The sequence below is a fragment of the Gossypium hirsutum genome, chromosome A06 (genome assembly GCF_007990345.1).
Source record: "Gossypium hirsutum isolate 1008001.06 chromosome A06, Gossypium_hirsutum_v2.1, whole genome shotgun sequence".
Taxonomy (NCBI): Eukaryota; Viridiplantae; Streptophyta; class Magnoliopsida; order Malvales; family Malvaceae; genus Gossypium; species Gossypium hirsutum.
Genome location: NC_053429.1, coordinates 108334853 through 108353441, shown reverse-complemented (window position 1 = coordinate 108353441; position 18589 = coordinate 108334853).

Here is an 18589-nt window from a genome sequence, read left to right as displayed (position 1 = left end):
TGCCAAATGACCAAAATGCCCTCAAGCCCTTTCTTGAAAATTTCATCCATGCAAGCCCATTTTTGTCCAAAAACTTAGAAATTGGGGAAATTTCTCTCCAATGCCTTATAATTTATAATCTAAAGCAATTTCATACAAATTTCTTCTAGAATCCAAGTTTTACAATTTATTCAATTTAGTCCCTAATTTCCAATTGGACACCTTACTCAAAGAACTTCTTCATGAAATTTTAACACATGCATATTCTCATACTCTAAACCTCATAATAATCATAAAATAAATATTTGATGTCAGATTTGTGGTCCCGAAACTACTATTCCGACTAGGCCCTATTTTGGGATGTTACATACTTTTATACCACGATTATCATCATACTAATTAACTTCAACTTAATTATAGCAAACAAGTATAACCATATCACACAAGATCTTGGTACATATAAGCACATGATCACCTTTCAAGGTGTTAGCACATTGCACATGGATAAATAGGTTTACAAACACATAACCAATATAAGCCACATCTCATGGCTATATACACTTGAATCCTTATAAGCCAATACCTTTGGCCAAACCATTAAACACATAACACAAAGGAATAAGTCTCTATACATGTCACTCACTTGAAAACACTTAAGGTTTATTGATACAGCAAAATTGATAATTTGATAGTGTGATGCTGCCTCCGACGATCTCCAACCCCGAGCTAACCTAACAACACCAAAGAAATGAAAAGGAGGGGGTAAGTTATATAGCTTAGTAAGTCCGTATGAAAATAATAAGCAATTTATTAACATGATTCTACCAATTCTCACATCATGATCTCAAGGTAAAACAATCATAATTGCACTCAATTCTACTATTTATTCATATTCTAGCCAAGCTGTCTACGCGAGTCATAGTCACTAAATTATTAATAACTTGGGCTACAGAATTCTAAATTAAGATCCGTTAAAAGAATTTGAAACTAGACTCATATATCTTTCTACAATAATAACATTTTCAGAATTTATGGATTAGCAAATAAGTACATTTTATTCTACAATATTACCCCTGTTTTGCTGTTTGACAACCTCAACCTTTCTTTACTAAAAATTAATTATTTCATAGTACGAGATTCAAATAATGTTCCCGTCTATTTTTCTTGAAAATGTACTCATTAATTATTTAGTCATATGAATTATAACCCATAATTGTTTTCATAAAATTTTTAATGGTTTTCCAAAGTCAGAACAGGGGACTCCGAAATCATTCTGACCTAGTCTCACGAAAATTAAAATATCTCAAAATATGAAATTCTTTTGCTTACATCGTTTCTTATATGTGAAACTAGACTTGATAAGATTTAATTTAATATTTTATTTAACCTCTAAATCAATTTCCACAATTTTTGGTGGATTTTCAAAGTTGGACTACTGTTGCTGACCAAAACTGTTTTAGTGTAAAATAATGATAACTAAGTTTATAACACCTTTACAAATCATTTCAACCATCATGGTAAAAATACCTATTTATACATCATAAGCGTAGACCCATAATCACAAGGTCATATCCCATAATCATTCTCATGGGCATGACTTATTTGCATCCTTACCAAAGGGGCATCATAAACCGACATCATTTCTCGTGAGTTTTGCCCTACCTATACCACTTTGTAACATAATCATACATTATCACAACTTTGACATAATCTTTGAATTACCCGTTGAACCACTTGGAATACTAAAGGATACTCGGAATCATCATACATATAATAGGATGCCAAAGCCATGTCCTAGACGTGGTCTTACATGGGACCACACATCGATGCCAATAGCCAGCTATGGTCTTACACGAAGTCTCATAACGGTGCCGATGCCGTGTCCTAAACATGGTTTATACGGGACCTCATATCGATGTTAATTTCATATCCCAGATATGGTCTTACATGAGATCTCATACTGATGCCGATGCCATATCCCAGATATGGTCTTGCACGGGATCTCATTTCAATGCTGATGTTATATCCCTGATATGGTCTTAAACGGGATCTCATTTCGATACCGATGCCATATCCCAGATTTGGTCTTATACGGGATCTCAATACTCACATGTCGTGATATCTGTATCTTAGCTATTCCTAAGGTTCAACCTGGATTTCTGAGACACCAACTTTTATCGAGTCGTCATTGAGACATCATGAATCAATTTCATAAAAACATATACATATACATATACATATACATATACATATACATATACATATACATATACATATACATATACATATACATATACATATACATATACATATACATATACATTTCATGCAATATTTAAGCATTAAACATATAATAATAACATGTTGTAATATTTTCATACAAACTTACCTCGATACTAAAAATGGCGAATAGAGACCTAACCGTCAAATACTCGTTTTTCCCTCGTTCTAGGTCTGAATATCATTTTCCTTGATCTATAATATCACATTTAGCTTATTTATTAGTCACATTATTCAATTTGATCCAAAAATCACATTATGGTAAAAATATGTTTTTGCCCCTAAAGTTCCACATATTTATACTTTTGCCCCTAGGCTTGTAAAATGATTTTCATTCAATTTCTTTGCACTTTCAGCCTAGCCGAATCATTTTCATAACTATATCAGCCCACAATTTCCACTAACTCACACTTTTATGACAAATTTTATAACTTTCACAAATTAGTCCTTTTTAGCGTTTTCACCGAAAACTACTTAGTAAAAGTCATTTAACATACAACAAACATTCATATTCCTCCCTTAAACATAAAAATATACACATGTAGCACATGGGTAAATTTTTAAACATCAACCTTAGCTCAAATAAATGGTAGAAATAGATAGATCTTGTTACAAGAATTGTAAAAACGTAAAATTTATTAAAAACGAGGCTAGAACAGACTTACAATCGAGCTTGGAATATTGAAAAACCTAGCCATGGTTTCTCCATGCAAGTTTCGGCCATAGGTTGAAGATGGAAAAAAAATTGACTTTTAGTTTTGTTTTTAATTCATTTTAATTATTAAATGACCAAAATGCCCCTAACTTAAAAATATTCTATTTCACCTATTTCATGTCCATTTTTGTCCAAAAAATTAACCAATGGTAAAATTTCATAACAATTGGACACCTCTAGCATGTAGAACTCAACTTTTTTACCTTTTACGATTTAGTCCTTTTGACTAAATTGAGTGCCCAAACGTCAAAATTTTCAAATGAAATTTTTACAAAATCATTTTGTGAAATCATAGACCATAGAAATATAATAAAAATAAATTTTATTACGTTAGATTTGTGTTCTCGAAATCAATGTTCTGACGGCCCAAAATTGGACTGTTACAATATCTTTACAATATCTTTAGTCTGATCATGGGAACACAGTGGTTCTGATATGAGGTTTTCTTGTTTTCATGAAAAGGGTTGAAAACAGTCAAAGTATAGACTGTGATAGTCGAGTCCAGATTGTATATTGGATTACATTCTACCTGTTATCTTGATTTCTATTGGGTTAGAAAGAGGCCTTATGATTTGCTTGAGTGAAAGCGGTTTATAAAAGAAATTTGACCTATGTTGTGAAAGAATTATAAGAGATTGTATACTTGAAATTTCCTATCATCAGTATGAAGGGAATCACTTGAATTATTAATGATCGATGAATGAGGTCGATTAGATTATTCAATCTGCGTGAGTTGTTTGTTTGAGAGATTAAATGGGATATTCATGTTTGAGTTTATTCTCAGGTCTGGAAATAAAATTTTAGTTTCTCTATATGGATAAAAGACGAATGTTCAGAATGAAGAAGGTATATTCTAGAAAACATTGATATGAAATAAAGTTGTTCTAATTGATAAAGTTATCGCCTTGTGAAAGTTGCATAATTTGTTACATGTTAGGAAGTTTTGAACAGTCGAGGACATTGTTAATCTAAGCATTAGATTTGGTTTAGTCTGCATTGGGCAAGAAATTCTTGATTTTAAATGATGTGCCATTAAGCGGAATATGATGTGTTTTAAGACTATAAGGCAATGAGATAGCTTAAAGTATCCAATGTTATGGAAAGATCTGAATCTGAGATAGCATAGATGATTTGAACGATTGAAATATGACGAGTTAGTTATCGTTTGATCTTTGAGAACAACAAAAATGTAATTACTAGTATTGGGGTTGAAAATCCTCGATTTCATTGAGAATGATGGTCATACGGTTAATTTTGTCTATTGACGATTCGGTCTTAGATGAGTACAAGGCTGAAATTAGTTTTATTATAAGTTTGTGCAGTTAAGAAATGTTATGTGATCTGTTGTCATATGTTTAGCGAAATTGCAAATCGTTACGGTAGGTACAAAATTCTCACTTGACAGGTAAATGGAATTATGTGTCTCTGATGTTGTCAGATTTCTTTGAATGTTAGTCTTCATTAATCGGATTGAGATTCGAGGTTTATATTGTGACCTCTTGGGAAAGCTAAAGAAAGCTTTGAAAATTTACAGGCAATTAAGAGATCGAATTCACAAACTATCGGGTCGTATGAAATTATAGAGAGTATAAGATTGAATTTGAAAGGATTCAAGTATGTTATATGTATGTGTGATATGAAGGTATGGATTAGATTCTTCGTGTATATGAGTTTTCTGACATAAGTCATGTAACACCCCAATCCCGTATCCGTCGCTAGAATAGGTAAAGGGGCATTATCGGACTTGAAACTCATATCAGAATAGTAAGTTTTTTTTTTTGAAATAAGGAGCATTCCTTTGGGTAAATACTAAAGACAGTCAGGGATACAATTTAAACTTCTATAAGTACACATTCAAAAGATGCCATTTTCGCATGGCTTATATACATTAACCAAAATATCCTCCCACTACTAGTCTATTTTATACATGCCATAAGATAATCCAAAACATAGCAGTACCAAACAGTGGATAGTGATAGTGTGACTAGTTGCTGACGATCCCCGAGCCTGTAGCTTCGAAATGAGATCTATAAAACAGAGGAAACAAAGTAAACGGAGTAAGCATTACAATGCTTAGTAAGTTTTAAGCAGTGTCAACAGATAACAATCAAATTATAACATAGTTGTTCGTATTTTTATTTCACTCTTCCTTCGGGCATACCATCCCTTTTTCCGAATATGCACATCTCATCATATACAATAGGCAGATAAACTTTCACATAAAAGTGAGCTCATGTGACGTAGATATATTGTATAATTTCACATAACCTCTCACACTGATCCGATGTCACATAAACATAGGAATAGTCTCATAGATTGCTCACGTATGCATCACATGACTACCTTATGATTTAGTTCAAATCAAGCTCACATAAACTTGGAGTACATACCTGTTTAACCTTTCGCATTGAATATATTTATAAGCAATTCTTATTACGAAGTCTTATAGCTTTAACCTCTACTCGGATTATCGGCGAAACCTTTAGCTCAGATGAAATCTCCACACGAAGTTATCGGGTCTTACCCAGACAAAATCTCCACACGTAGTCATCGGGTCTTACCCGGACAAAATCTCCACACGAAGTTATCGGGTCTTAACCCAGACATAGTCACCACATATGGTAATCTGGTCTTTAATCCCAGGTTTACATCATAGAGTTTCATGCATATTTATTCACATGTTACAACATTCACATCGACTATCATATTTGTAATTCATTTACCTTATCAAATATCTAATAAAACACACCCTCCACCGTTTGTCATTTGGCCACAATATATATATACACATCTCATACATATCTCACATTAGCCATTTGGCTTTACCACATATCCATCTCATACACGTTTCGCATTAGCCATTCGGCTTTACCTCATATCTATCTCATACACATTTTGCATTAGCCATTCGGCCTTACCACATATATACATGTTCACATTCATCACATTGGCCATTCGGCCTTATCACACATACGCATGTTCACATTCATCACATTGGCCATTCGGCCTTATCACGCATATATATACAGGTTCACATTCATCACATTTGCCATTCGGCCTTATCTCATATACACACATTCACATTCATCACATAAAATCCTAAATCAAAATATAAATTTTCATGTATTCACATCACAATTATCCAAATATACTTCACATACCACATATACTTTCATGTATACACTTTGTCTTGGCTGAATCTACATCTATCATTTTCCGATGAGTAATTCAATTTCAAGCCATACTATCATTTCATATTCGAATACTTATAAACTTACAATTTCACAAATTTTAATATCAAAGATCCATCTAACACTCATATATCATTTTATAACATCACAATTTAGAATTCACGTATGAGTTTAATCAATAGCTTATGAGCAACTAAAACAAGTTTTATCCATGTTTACAACATGACCACAATTTCTCTACAAGCTGTTTTCCTGAGCAACAGGCGTTAAATTATTTATAACTAGGGCTACGATATTCCAAATTATGTGCCGTTAATTTTCCCTGAAAATAGACTCGTATATCCTCTATCCACAAAAATTTTAGAATTTTTGGTTTGGCCAATCAATACCAGATTTTTCTTAAAGTTTCCCCTATTTTACTGCTTGACTACTTTGACTACTCTTCACTAAGAATTTAATTTCTCATTGTACAGAATTCAAAATATGTTTTCGTTTATTTTGTTTGAAACTAGACTCATTAAGGAGTCTAAGCATAAAATTTTATCTTATAATCATTTTTGTACGATTTATAATGATTTTCCAAATACTGAACAAAGGATTTCGGAGCCATTCTGACTCTGTCTCACCCAACTTTGAAAATCTCATTATCGGCAACCCCTTTACTTACACGATTTCTTTTATACGAAACTAGACGCGTCAAGATTTAATTACATAATTTATCCAGCTTTTAACTCAACTCCCACAATTTATGGTAATTTTTCCAAAACACGCTACTGCTGCCGTCCTTAGCAGATTTATACAATTTACTCCGTAAAGTTCTCATTCACATATTTAAAACATAATATCATATATGCCGTCATTTAGAAAGGTCATTGACCTTAACGTATATACATAATTCATATTCATCCCGTTTTAAAACTTAAACTTACAAAGGAATCAAACTCAATTACTTAAGAACTTACCTCGGAAGTTGTCGAACGATTACAGATCGACTATTCGGTTAGGTAGCTTTCTCTCTTATCCGAATTAGACTCCCTCAGCTCTTGAGCTTGAATAAACAAATTTAATCTATTACAAACCAATTATACAAACTCATGGCCGAATACAACAAGAGGACTAACTAGATTCTACTAGCCACTCATTGCTCTATTATTAACCTTACTTAATTTTAAACACATTCGGCAACTACCTCAACCTCATTTAATACAATTAACACCGAATTTCTCATGTAAAAAGTACCATTGCCGAATATCATTTAGTTTACCTTAATCCATCTCATGATCGAATGCCTTTAAGCTTAATATCATGGTATCGTAACTCAACATTTATCAATATGTCATTAACAAAATATGCTCATATCAAATTTACTCCCAATTACATCTCAAAATTCAACAAGCTTATAACTAATTAATAATTAAATTCCATTTCAAAGTATCAAAACATTATCAAATGTATACTCATCCTAAATGACAGAATGCACATTAACTAAGCGCTTAACAATTTTCTTTAGCCATCGAACTCATTCGGCAATGATAAGGATAAATTTAACAAACCTTAAATTTAACTTATAATTGTACATATCTCATTTCAAAACACCCACACCAATTTATTATCCAATCAACCATATCCGAAAACCTATCATACAATTAAAACCCTTGTTCAAATTATTACTCACTATAATACCATGGCCGAATCCCTCAATTAGCTAACATAGCCTCTTGTTTTCAATCTAAACACGTATATACAACCTAAATCCCTCTTTTAACACATAATTCACTATCTTGGAACTCATTTCTTAACTAATTTAACTTAGTCCAATAGTCGAATGCTATTTGAGCATTAAGCTCATGTTCTTTTCATTATTAAGCAAGTATTATAACTCAACTATCTTCATTAGCCGACTACTCAAGCTCATTTGAGCCACATATAGTAATTTAGTTTTTTTATACTCAATTAGAAACATTTCTCCTCACAAATTATCAAAACATACACAATGTAACCCATTGAGCTCATGATCGAATGCTTCATGCATCCCAAACACAAAATCACATACATGGGTCATTTTAGGAGCTTTAAAACCAATTTAAATTTCTCAAAATCCAAAGAAAAACATATGAAATCATACCTTAATTCTCAATACAAGATGGCCGAATGCCTTAGGTGTTCTTCCTTCCATTTTTCTTTTTCCTTTCCTTATGGTTTCGGCAAGATGAAAAAAAGATGATGGGACTTTGTTTTTTTTATCACCACCACTACTATAAATTTATTATTATACATAATTCCCACCAATTAAAAATGGAGACAAGAGAACACATTGTTACATGCATATGTTGGCCGGCCATTTACATTCAAAAATGGTCTAATTGACATGCAAAACCACTCTTTTCAATGCATGTACTATTAGACCATTGTAAGATTAACCTCTCACTTTCCAACAATGTTTCATATAAGTCCATTTTAATAAATTCACATAAAAATGATCAAATTAATGCATGAAACTTTCACACATGCATTTACTCACATCATAAACACAGAATATAGCTTTTAATTATTTATAAGACTCGGTTTCGTGGTCCCGAAACCACTTTCCAACTAGGTTCAATTTAGGGCTGTCACAAGTCAAGATTCAGTTGATGTGTTGTATAACGAAGAACTGCTAATGACCTTGGAATGAAGTATTCTAGTGTTGAGAACTAAAAATTCAGTATTAGTAAAGGTTCTCTAACGATGTTATGAATAAAGGAGCTTATGCAAAACTCAAACCTCATTTTCGGTAAGATTTTCAGGGACAAAAATCCCTAAAGGGGAGAAGAGTTGTAATAGTTTGATTTTGGACCTAAGTAGAACAGTGGTTTCGAGACCACAAATTCGATGTAAGAAAATTTATTTTTATTATATTTTTATGGTCTACAATTTCATAGAATGATTTCTTAAAAATTTCGTTTGAAAATTTTGATGTTTGGGCACTCAATTTAGTCAAAAGGACTAAATCGTAGAAAGTGCAAAAGTTGAGTTCTAAATGCTAGAGGTGTCCAATTGTTATGAAATTTTAAATTGGAGGTCCTTATATGGTAATTAGACCATTGGTTAATTTTTTGGACAAAAATGGACATGAAATAGGTGAAATAGAATATTTTTAAGTTATTAAAATGAATTAAAAACAAAATTAAAAGCCAAGTTTTGTCCATCTTCAAGCTATGGCCGAAATTTGTATGGAAAAACAATGGCTAGGGTTTTTCAAGCTTCCAAGCTCGGTTGTAAGTCTGTTCTATCCCCGTTTTTAATGATTTTTACGTTTTTACAACCCCCTTAACAAGATCTATCTATTTCTACCATTTATTTGAGCTAGGGTTGATGTTTAAAAATTTACCCATGTGCTACATGTGTCTATTTGATGTTTAAGGGAGAAATATGAATGTTTGTTGTGTCTTAAACGACTTTTACTAAGTAGTTTTCGGTGAAAACGCTAAAAAGGATTAATTTGTAAAAGTTATAAAATTTGTCATAAAAGTGTGATTTGGTGGAAATTTTTGGCTGCTATAGTTATGAAAATGATTCGACTAGGCTTAAAATGAAAAGAAATTGAATAAAAATCATTTTATGAGCCTAGGGGAAATAGTGTAAATATGATAAAGTTTAGGGGCAAAAATGTAGTTTTGGCATAATATGATTTTTGGGTCACATTGAATAAATATTTGACAGTTAGGTCTTTTTTAGCATTTTTGGTATCGAGGTAAGGTTGTATAAAATAATACAACATGTTATTTTTATTAAATGTTTAATCCTTAAATAAACATGAAAATGTGTTGATTTGAATGTTATGTTACATTGATTATGTATGTAATTTATATGAACATGGCAATGAATGAAATGATATATGTTGGAAATGTAACACCCCACACCCGTGCCCTACGTCGGGACAGAATATGAGGCATTACTAAACTTAAACACATGCATTCAAACGTTTCCGAGTCACCAAGACTTGATTAAATTTAAAACTTTTTCTAACTTTTTTTAAACTCCTTAATTTGGGCCTACGAGGCCTCAAACTTTCATTGGAAACCATTCGGAACCAACTCGGGTCTTTAAACCAACTTAATAAAAATGACTCTTGAAACGAGACACATGCCCGTGTGGTCATTATAACATGGTCGTGCAAATGGCCCGTATGACCCACATGGCCTAAGCATCTAGGGACACGCCCGTTTCTCATGCCCGTGTAAATTAAATTCTAAATTCGAACCTACAGGGGTTTTCACACGGCCTGACACATGCTCGTGTCTATGGCCCGCGTCCCTCACAAGGCCATAACACGCCCGTGTCCTAGCCCGTGTCTAAAAACCTGGACATTCTATTTCTAACGTCAACATCCAACTTAGGGCACACGGCTGTGGCCAGAGCCCGTGTCTTCCACACGGCTGAGACACACGGCCATGTCTCTGCCCGTGTGTTTACTACCATGCATACTGACTTGCAAATTTTACGTGTAGGGGACACACGGCCGAATAACAAGCCCATGGGGCTGACCGTCTGTCACACACGGCCTAGACACACGCCCGTGTGTCTACCCATGTGGACAATATAAGGCTATCTACCAAGCCCTTGCCACCCTGAAACACAATCTAACATCAACCAACATATCAAAGGTTAACTTAATATGATTTCTCAACCAAACAACCATAGTTAAGACCTATATACATTACATATATTCAACCATGCCAACAATTTCACATTCATGAAAGACTAGCTTGTATTCACATAATAACTTTCAATATTAGCCATTTTCCATGGCTTTATACAAAATGAAACAAATATTAGATTAAGCCAATACATTTGGCCAATTAAAAATGGAACAAAACTCAAAAGTCAAGGTCCTATACATGCCATAATTAAAATAAAAGATCTAACTATACCAAGTGCTTCAAATAATAGTGTGATCGATGCTTCCGACGTCCGATGATCCTCGAGCTAATTAGGTGGCACTGTAAGAAAATGGAAAAGGAGAGGAAGTAAGTATAAAGCTTAGTAAGTTGCATGCAAATAAATATAACAGCAACTTTACCATTCATCATCATTCTCATAGTAAAAAAGTGAGCATAAGTACAACTTAATCATCACTATCCAATACAATTCAGATAGCATATATTAAACTCACATCTCATATTTTTCAAATAGGTATGTGTACCACTCACAACATGGTTATACTTTTCTTGTTTAACTTAAACTGTAACTCTCACTGTTGAACCATTTAGAATGCTATTGGATATTCACTAAGCCTTAAACATAGGGTATAATGCCAATGCCATGTCCCAGACATAGTCCTACACTGACTATCGAAATCGAGGCCGACACCATGTCCCAGACATGGTCTTATACTAGCTTTCACATATCTGTGCCGATGCCATGTCCCAAACATGGTATTATACTGACACCTCTATACGCGCCGATGCCATGTCCCAAACATGGTCTTACATTGACACCTCTATACGTGCCGATGCATGTCCCAAACATGTCTTACACTAGCTCTCATCTCAATGCCGATGCCATGTCCCAGACATGGTCTTACACTGGCTTTCATAATGTGGCCGATGCATGTCCCAGACATGTCTTACACTAGCACACATATAACCCGAATGTCATGGCATGATTATCCAATTTATTTCCTAAGGTTCAAACGGGAGTTCTACTATCTCAATATTCATCATACATAATCATTTCCATAAATAAGAAATTTAGGCTATATCAATTCAAGCATACATAATAACAATGTAGTTGTATTATTTACATACTCGAATTACAAAATGTAGATGACTAGTTCGGCTTAGTCCACTTGCTTTACTTTTCCCCAATCTAGGCCCAGATTTTGTAATTCTTGATCTATCATGATAAATATTCACAAATTTAATCATTTTATTAATCTAGGTACTCAACAATTTAAAATTTGGATAAAATGACCATTTTGCCCTTAGACTTTTGCAAAATAACCATTTTACCCCTAGGTCTGAAAATCGATTTTTATTGAATCTCTTCATATTGTAAGCCTAGCCGAATCCTTTTTACTCTTATAGAAACCCAAAATTTCCATTATTTCTCACATTTATCATCTAATTTTTAACTTATACAAAATGGTCCCTAGTTAGGGTTTCCATGAAAACTACTTCACAAAAGTTGTTTATTACACACCCATGACTCATATTCTTCCATAAAATTTTAGTTAACGACACATATGCTTTTATCCTAGACTCTCAACCATTTTGCAAAATAGTCCCCTTATTAGAAAGCTCATGTTACAAGGGGTCCAAAAATACAAAAATCATCAAGAATAACCTTCTAAATGACTTACTTGCAAGAAATATTAATGGCTGATATTTTGAACTCTCTAAAACCCCTTTTTGATGCTAAAAATCGATGAAGAAAAAATAAAAAGATGAAGGCTTCTTGTTTTGTTTTAATATTATTACTAGTCAAAATAGGTCACCAAAACCTCACCTAATTTTGAATTCCTTGTCTCATGGCTTTCCAATCACTATTCAAGGGTCTATTTTCCCTTTAAAGACCCCTAATTTATGATGCATGGCAATTTAACACCCTTAGCTATCAAATTAAGACTTTTGCACTTTATGCGATTTAGTCCTTTTTCGCAATTAGGCTCCCAAACGCTAAAATTTCTTCACCAAATTTTTCATGCACTAATATAAACATGCTATAACTCCAAAATAATAATAAAATACATTCTCTTACTTTGGATTGATGGTCTCAAAACCATTGTTCTGACTAAACCCAAAATAGGGCTGTTACAGGATATTATTAAGAAGGATTATATTCCGCTTGAATATTGAATTCCGATGGGTGAGAGGTGATTTACCCATTGAAACTTCATGTGTTGCAGAATGGATTTAGCCTTGACGGGTAATTTGGAATGAGACTCTTGAGCATATGTTTCTATTAGGATTTAGCCTGGATTGGTAATCCAAAATAAACTCTATGGAGAATTCTTTGTCACAAAAGGATTTAGCCTAGACTGGTAATCTGGAAAAGCTCCTAGAGTATATGTTACAGACAAATTCTAGCCTAGACTGGTGTTTCTGCTATATGATATGTAGCTCAACAGTGTACCTTAATAGGTACTACAGGATATGAATTGACGGAAAATGAAATTGTACACTTCGAGTATACTACATGAAATGTCCATCAGAAATTCAATGATTCAGCGGATAACATGTTAAATGATATGAGAAATAAAAGATGAAACATGTACATGGCATGATGAGCTTATCTATGCCTATTGATATACATGTGACTAACTTGTTAATTGAGTGTAGGTTTTTAGTAAAAATTACCTTGATCGATGGAATGTATGGTTAAGTATGCCCATGAGAAATAGTGACTTTTATATTGAGCTCTATTGTGTAAATGAGTATGGGATCCATGAAATGGTGAGTTCATGGTTAGTTGGAAACAATTTTATGATAGTTATCATTGTATTGTACTAAAATAGTTTTGGACAGTAGTAGTAGTCTGAATTTCAAAATCCACCAAAAATTGTGGAAGTCGAATTAGAGGTTGAATAAAATATGAAATTAAATCTCATCGAGTCTAGTTTCAAAATAGTATAAGCAAAAGAATTTCATATTATGACATATTTGAACTTTTATGAGACAAGGTCAGAATGATTTTAGATTCCCCTACTCTGACTTTGGAAAATCATTAAAAATTGTATGAAAATAATTATGAACTAGAATTCATATGAACAAATCCTTAATGTGTATAATTTCAAGAGAAATAGACAGGAACATTATCCGAATCCCATACTATGAAATAATTAGTTTTAGTAAAGAAAGGTCGAAGTTGTCAAATAGCAGAATAGGGGTAACTTTGAAGAATAAAATGTATTTATTGGCTAATACATAAATTATGAAAATTTTATGCTAGAAATACATATGAGTCTAGTTTCAAATGCTTTTAACAGATCTTAATTTAGGATTCTGTAGCTCTAGTTATAAGTAATTTAGTGATTATGACTCGAGTAAACAACTTGACTTGAACATAAGTGAAAGTGCAATTATGATTGTATTACCTTGAGATCATGTTGTAAGAATTGATAGAAACATGTTGATAAATTGCTTATTGTTTTCATATGGACTTACTAAGCTATAAAAGCTTACCCCGTCCTTTCCATTTCTTTAGTGTTGTCAGGTTAGCTAGGGTTTGGATATCGTCAGAGGCAGCATCATATTATCAAATTATCAATTTGGGGTATTAATAAACCTTACGTGTTTTCAAGTGAGTGGAATGTATAGAGATTTGGTCTCTTGATATATGTGTTTCATGATTTGGCCAAATGTATTGGCTTATAATGATTCAATTGTATATAGCCATGAGATGTGGCTTATATTGATTATTGGGTTGTAACCCTATTATATGTGCATGCACAAGCTTAAAAGTTTCATGTGATGTGAGTATGTGACTTGATATGGTGTGCAATGTCTTAGACAAGCATTTTATTCTACGCATGTGAAATATGTTGGTATTTTATAAAGTTATGAGTTAGCCTTGAATATGAATGTTTGATGATTAAGTTGAAATCTTTTGGTATGATGGTAACCATGGTATAAAAGTATAAGTGATATCATAATAAACAAGGCCAAATGAGTGTGAATTGGTGCGTTTATCTTGGTATAAAATTAGTATGTAAAACACATGTATTATGACATGCAAATGCTATGTTTGTAGCCTAATTGAAGATGTTTAATCATTAAATGGATGCCATGTTATATGTCCTGATGTTGTATAAATGTGTGAGGGTTTATGGTTGACCAAGGCTTGGAAAATAGCTTAAGTGTTGGCCACACGGGCAAAGACACGGCCGTGTGTCTCAGTTGTGTGGGGGAAACGGCCTTAGCACATGGGCATGTAACTTGGCCGTGTGACCCTATTTCATTGCTGACATCATAAACAGAGAGTTACACGAGCTGAGGACACGGGCGTGACCCAAGCCACACAGGCGTGTGTGACCACACAGCCTAACCCGCACGGGCGTGTGACTCTCTAAACATAGAAAATTTCTTAAGTGTTGTAAAATTTCCAGAAGTTCTCGGTTTAGTCCCGAACCACCCCTGATGTATGTTTTGGGCCTCGTAGGCCCGTATAAAGAAAAATATGCATGTGTTTGAATGTTTTTGAATTGGCTAAAATTTTATGGCCCGATTTTACATGTATGTGTATGTTTAAGTCTGGTAATGTCTCGTATCCTGTCCCGGCGTCTGACACAGGTAAGGGTTGTTACAGCATATAACTCCCCTAGCAGTTGCATTCCCTGATTTCTTTTGAATTGCACCATTAGTATTAAGGAAAGTCCAACCTCCTATCAGTTGTTCCCCAATAGAGAACTCATAGCCTTCCATCGACTCATTTCTAAAGACTGAAGAAAATTGTTTGGCCCAACTAATCGATACTTTGATTAATTCACTTGAACTCTAAGTTTTCCCTTGAAAGATGAAGACGTTACAGTTCTTCCATAAGCGCCAAGCTAGTAGACCAAAAACGCACGCCCAACTAGCTCCCCCCATGAAGCTTCAAAGTGTCTTGCAAGTTAAGAGAGATCCATTCGTGCAAATTATTAGAAAAAAATTAACTGTTGATTACCTGGTACGACCTATTTCTGAACTTCCTTAGCTGTTGTGTAGTCCCTAATAATATGCAATATATTCACCTCAAAACCATGTCTGACTCGTTACACATTTGTGAGTAATCTCTACTTAAGAACGGTTTAGAAAAAGAACTGAACTCTTTGTGGTCCCGTGAGCTTCCACGTCTTCTTCCATATCTCGTCTCTAGAATTCCATGAGTCCTCATTTATCATCTTATAAGCACTTTTAATGGAGAATACTCCTATCGAAGTATGACGCCAAGAAAGTCTATCAAGTCCCTACGAAGGGTGTGAAGGGGGAATGCCTACAATGTGTCGAATAAGATCCCCTGGTAGCCAAACCCGCAAAAGGTTAAGGTTCCATGTACCCTCATTTGTAATCAACTCACTAAGCAAACAGTTAGAATGAATATTAACATTAGCAAGGATATAATTAATCAAAGGACCTATGTTTGTATCCAAGAATCCTTCCAACAACAGATTTTATTCCCATTACTAACTGACCAAATAAGGTTTTCTTGTAAAAGAGTCCAAACTTTTGAGAGTGACTTCTAAAGGAAAGAGCTCTTATCCTTCGTAATGCTATCTGGAATAGATACATTCAACCTATATTTTGATTTGAGAACACGAACCCATAAGGCTTCATCATCAGCCACCACTTTATATCCAAGCTTCAATAGAAAAAAATATTCTGATCACGTAATTATCTTAAGCCAAGACCTCCACACCACTTGGGTTGGCATATAGAATCCCAACCTACTAAGGACATCAAATAAACTTCCTTACCAGGCTTTCAATTTTGTCGCAGATTTTCTTAGGGATCATCATGGATTGCATGAAATGGCTAGGAATTGAAAATAGCACCGACTGCACTAAAATAGCTCGACCTGCAATAGATAACTACCTAGCATCCCAACTATGCAGCTTCATGTGGATTTTTTCAACCAAAAAATACATAGTACTATTTATAACCCTCTTATGGAAAATGGAAAATCCAATATAATGTCCAAGATTTTCTACCTTTTTGAATCCAAGCCAGTTATTGAGCATATTGGTCATAGACTCCTCAACTGCTTTAGAAAAGAACATATTGGTTTTCCTAGCATTGACCTTGTGTCTAAAGACATTGCAAAAAGTATCTAAAATTTCCTTTAACAATCTGCCTTGCTTCACATCCGCTTTTTTAAAAATAACTAGGTCATTAGTGAAAAAAAGATGAGAGAGGGTCAGTCATGAATAGGACAAGTGTACGGGGCTCCACTCTCCATTTAACAAAGCCGAATAAATAGAGTGACCTAGCCATTCCATGCAAAGCACAAATAAATAGGAAGAAAGTGGACATCCCTGTTGAATTCCCCTAAAAGGCTTGAATTTAGACGTCGGAAATCCATTTAGAAAATCTGCATGGTAGAATTAGAAATAGCAGATACATTTACATTTTTTAGATAATATGGGATACCTATCGCCTAAAGTGAAACATCGATGAAGTCTCATCTCACTCAGCCATAGGCTTTTTCTAAATCAATTTTGGTCGCCATCCACTTCATTTTATTATTACATTACATGGAATGAATAATTTCTTGTGCAATGACAATATTATTGACAATATTTTTGCCTACAATAAATTCTGTCTACTCTTGTGCAATAATTTATAAAGAACTGAATAGAGACTTATGGGCCAAAACTAAGTAAACTCCTCCGAAGAACCTTGGGAATAAGAACGATTTGTGTATTATTCAACTCGACATCAATAACACCTCCATTGAAGACCCTTTTAACCCATTCACAAATAGCTGCCCCAACAGTACCCCACTACTTCTGAAAGAAAAGAGCATGGAAGTCCTCACTGCCTAGAGCTTTGAGCGGTGCCATGTCAAATAGTGCAATCTTAGTTTCATCATCCGTGATCATTTTCCCAAAAAATCTATATCACAAGGATCAAGCTGGGGGAATCTACTTGAAGGCAAGTTCCTCATAGGCCTAAGATTCTCCCCATATAATTTTTAATAGAAATTCGTTGCCTCCGAGTTAATGGCCTTCGGGTTGAAAATCCATTCACTAAAGGAATTACGAATAGTGGTAATGTGATTATTATTCCTCCGTTGTAAGGTGTGGGCATGAAAAAACTTAGTGTTGTGATCTCCCAAGGTTAGCTGAGAACATTTTGCCTTTTGTTTCCAAAGGATTTCTTCATAATGCGACACATTCTCCAATTTTTGTCTGACCTCCATTGCTGATTGAACTAACCATTTAAGCCAGAAAAGTCCATACGTCGCTGAATATCCATTAATTGGTGTAACAACTTCCTCTTATGAGTGGTGATATGTCCATAAACTGATTTATTCCACTCCTTTAAGCATTAGGTAAATTTTACTAAAGCTTCTGGCATAGTCCCACTAAAATGCCATTTATCATTCACAAAATTCCCAAACTCAGGGTGTTCGACCCAACCCACCAAAAACCTAAATGGCCTTCCTCTGGGTAAAGAAATTTCTAGATTAAGGCTAAGAATAAAGAGGTCTATAGTCAGGTTTAATCTTGGGAAGATGGGTAATCAAGCTATTCAAAAAATATTTAATCCATGCCTCATTCCCCAGTGCACAATCCAATCTCTCGAAGAGCCTACCTTTGTGCCATGTAAAAGAGGGACCCTTAAACCCCAAATCATGTAACTTGGCCATATCTACAAAATCACCAAATTAGGAACATCTCCTACTAGGTGAAAGACCATCCATTTTCTTATTACTTAACAAGATTGTATTGAAATCATTGATA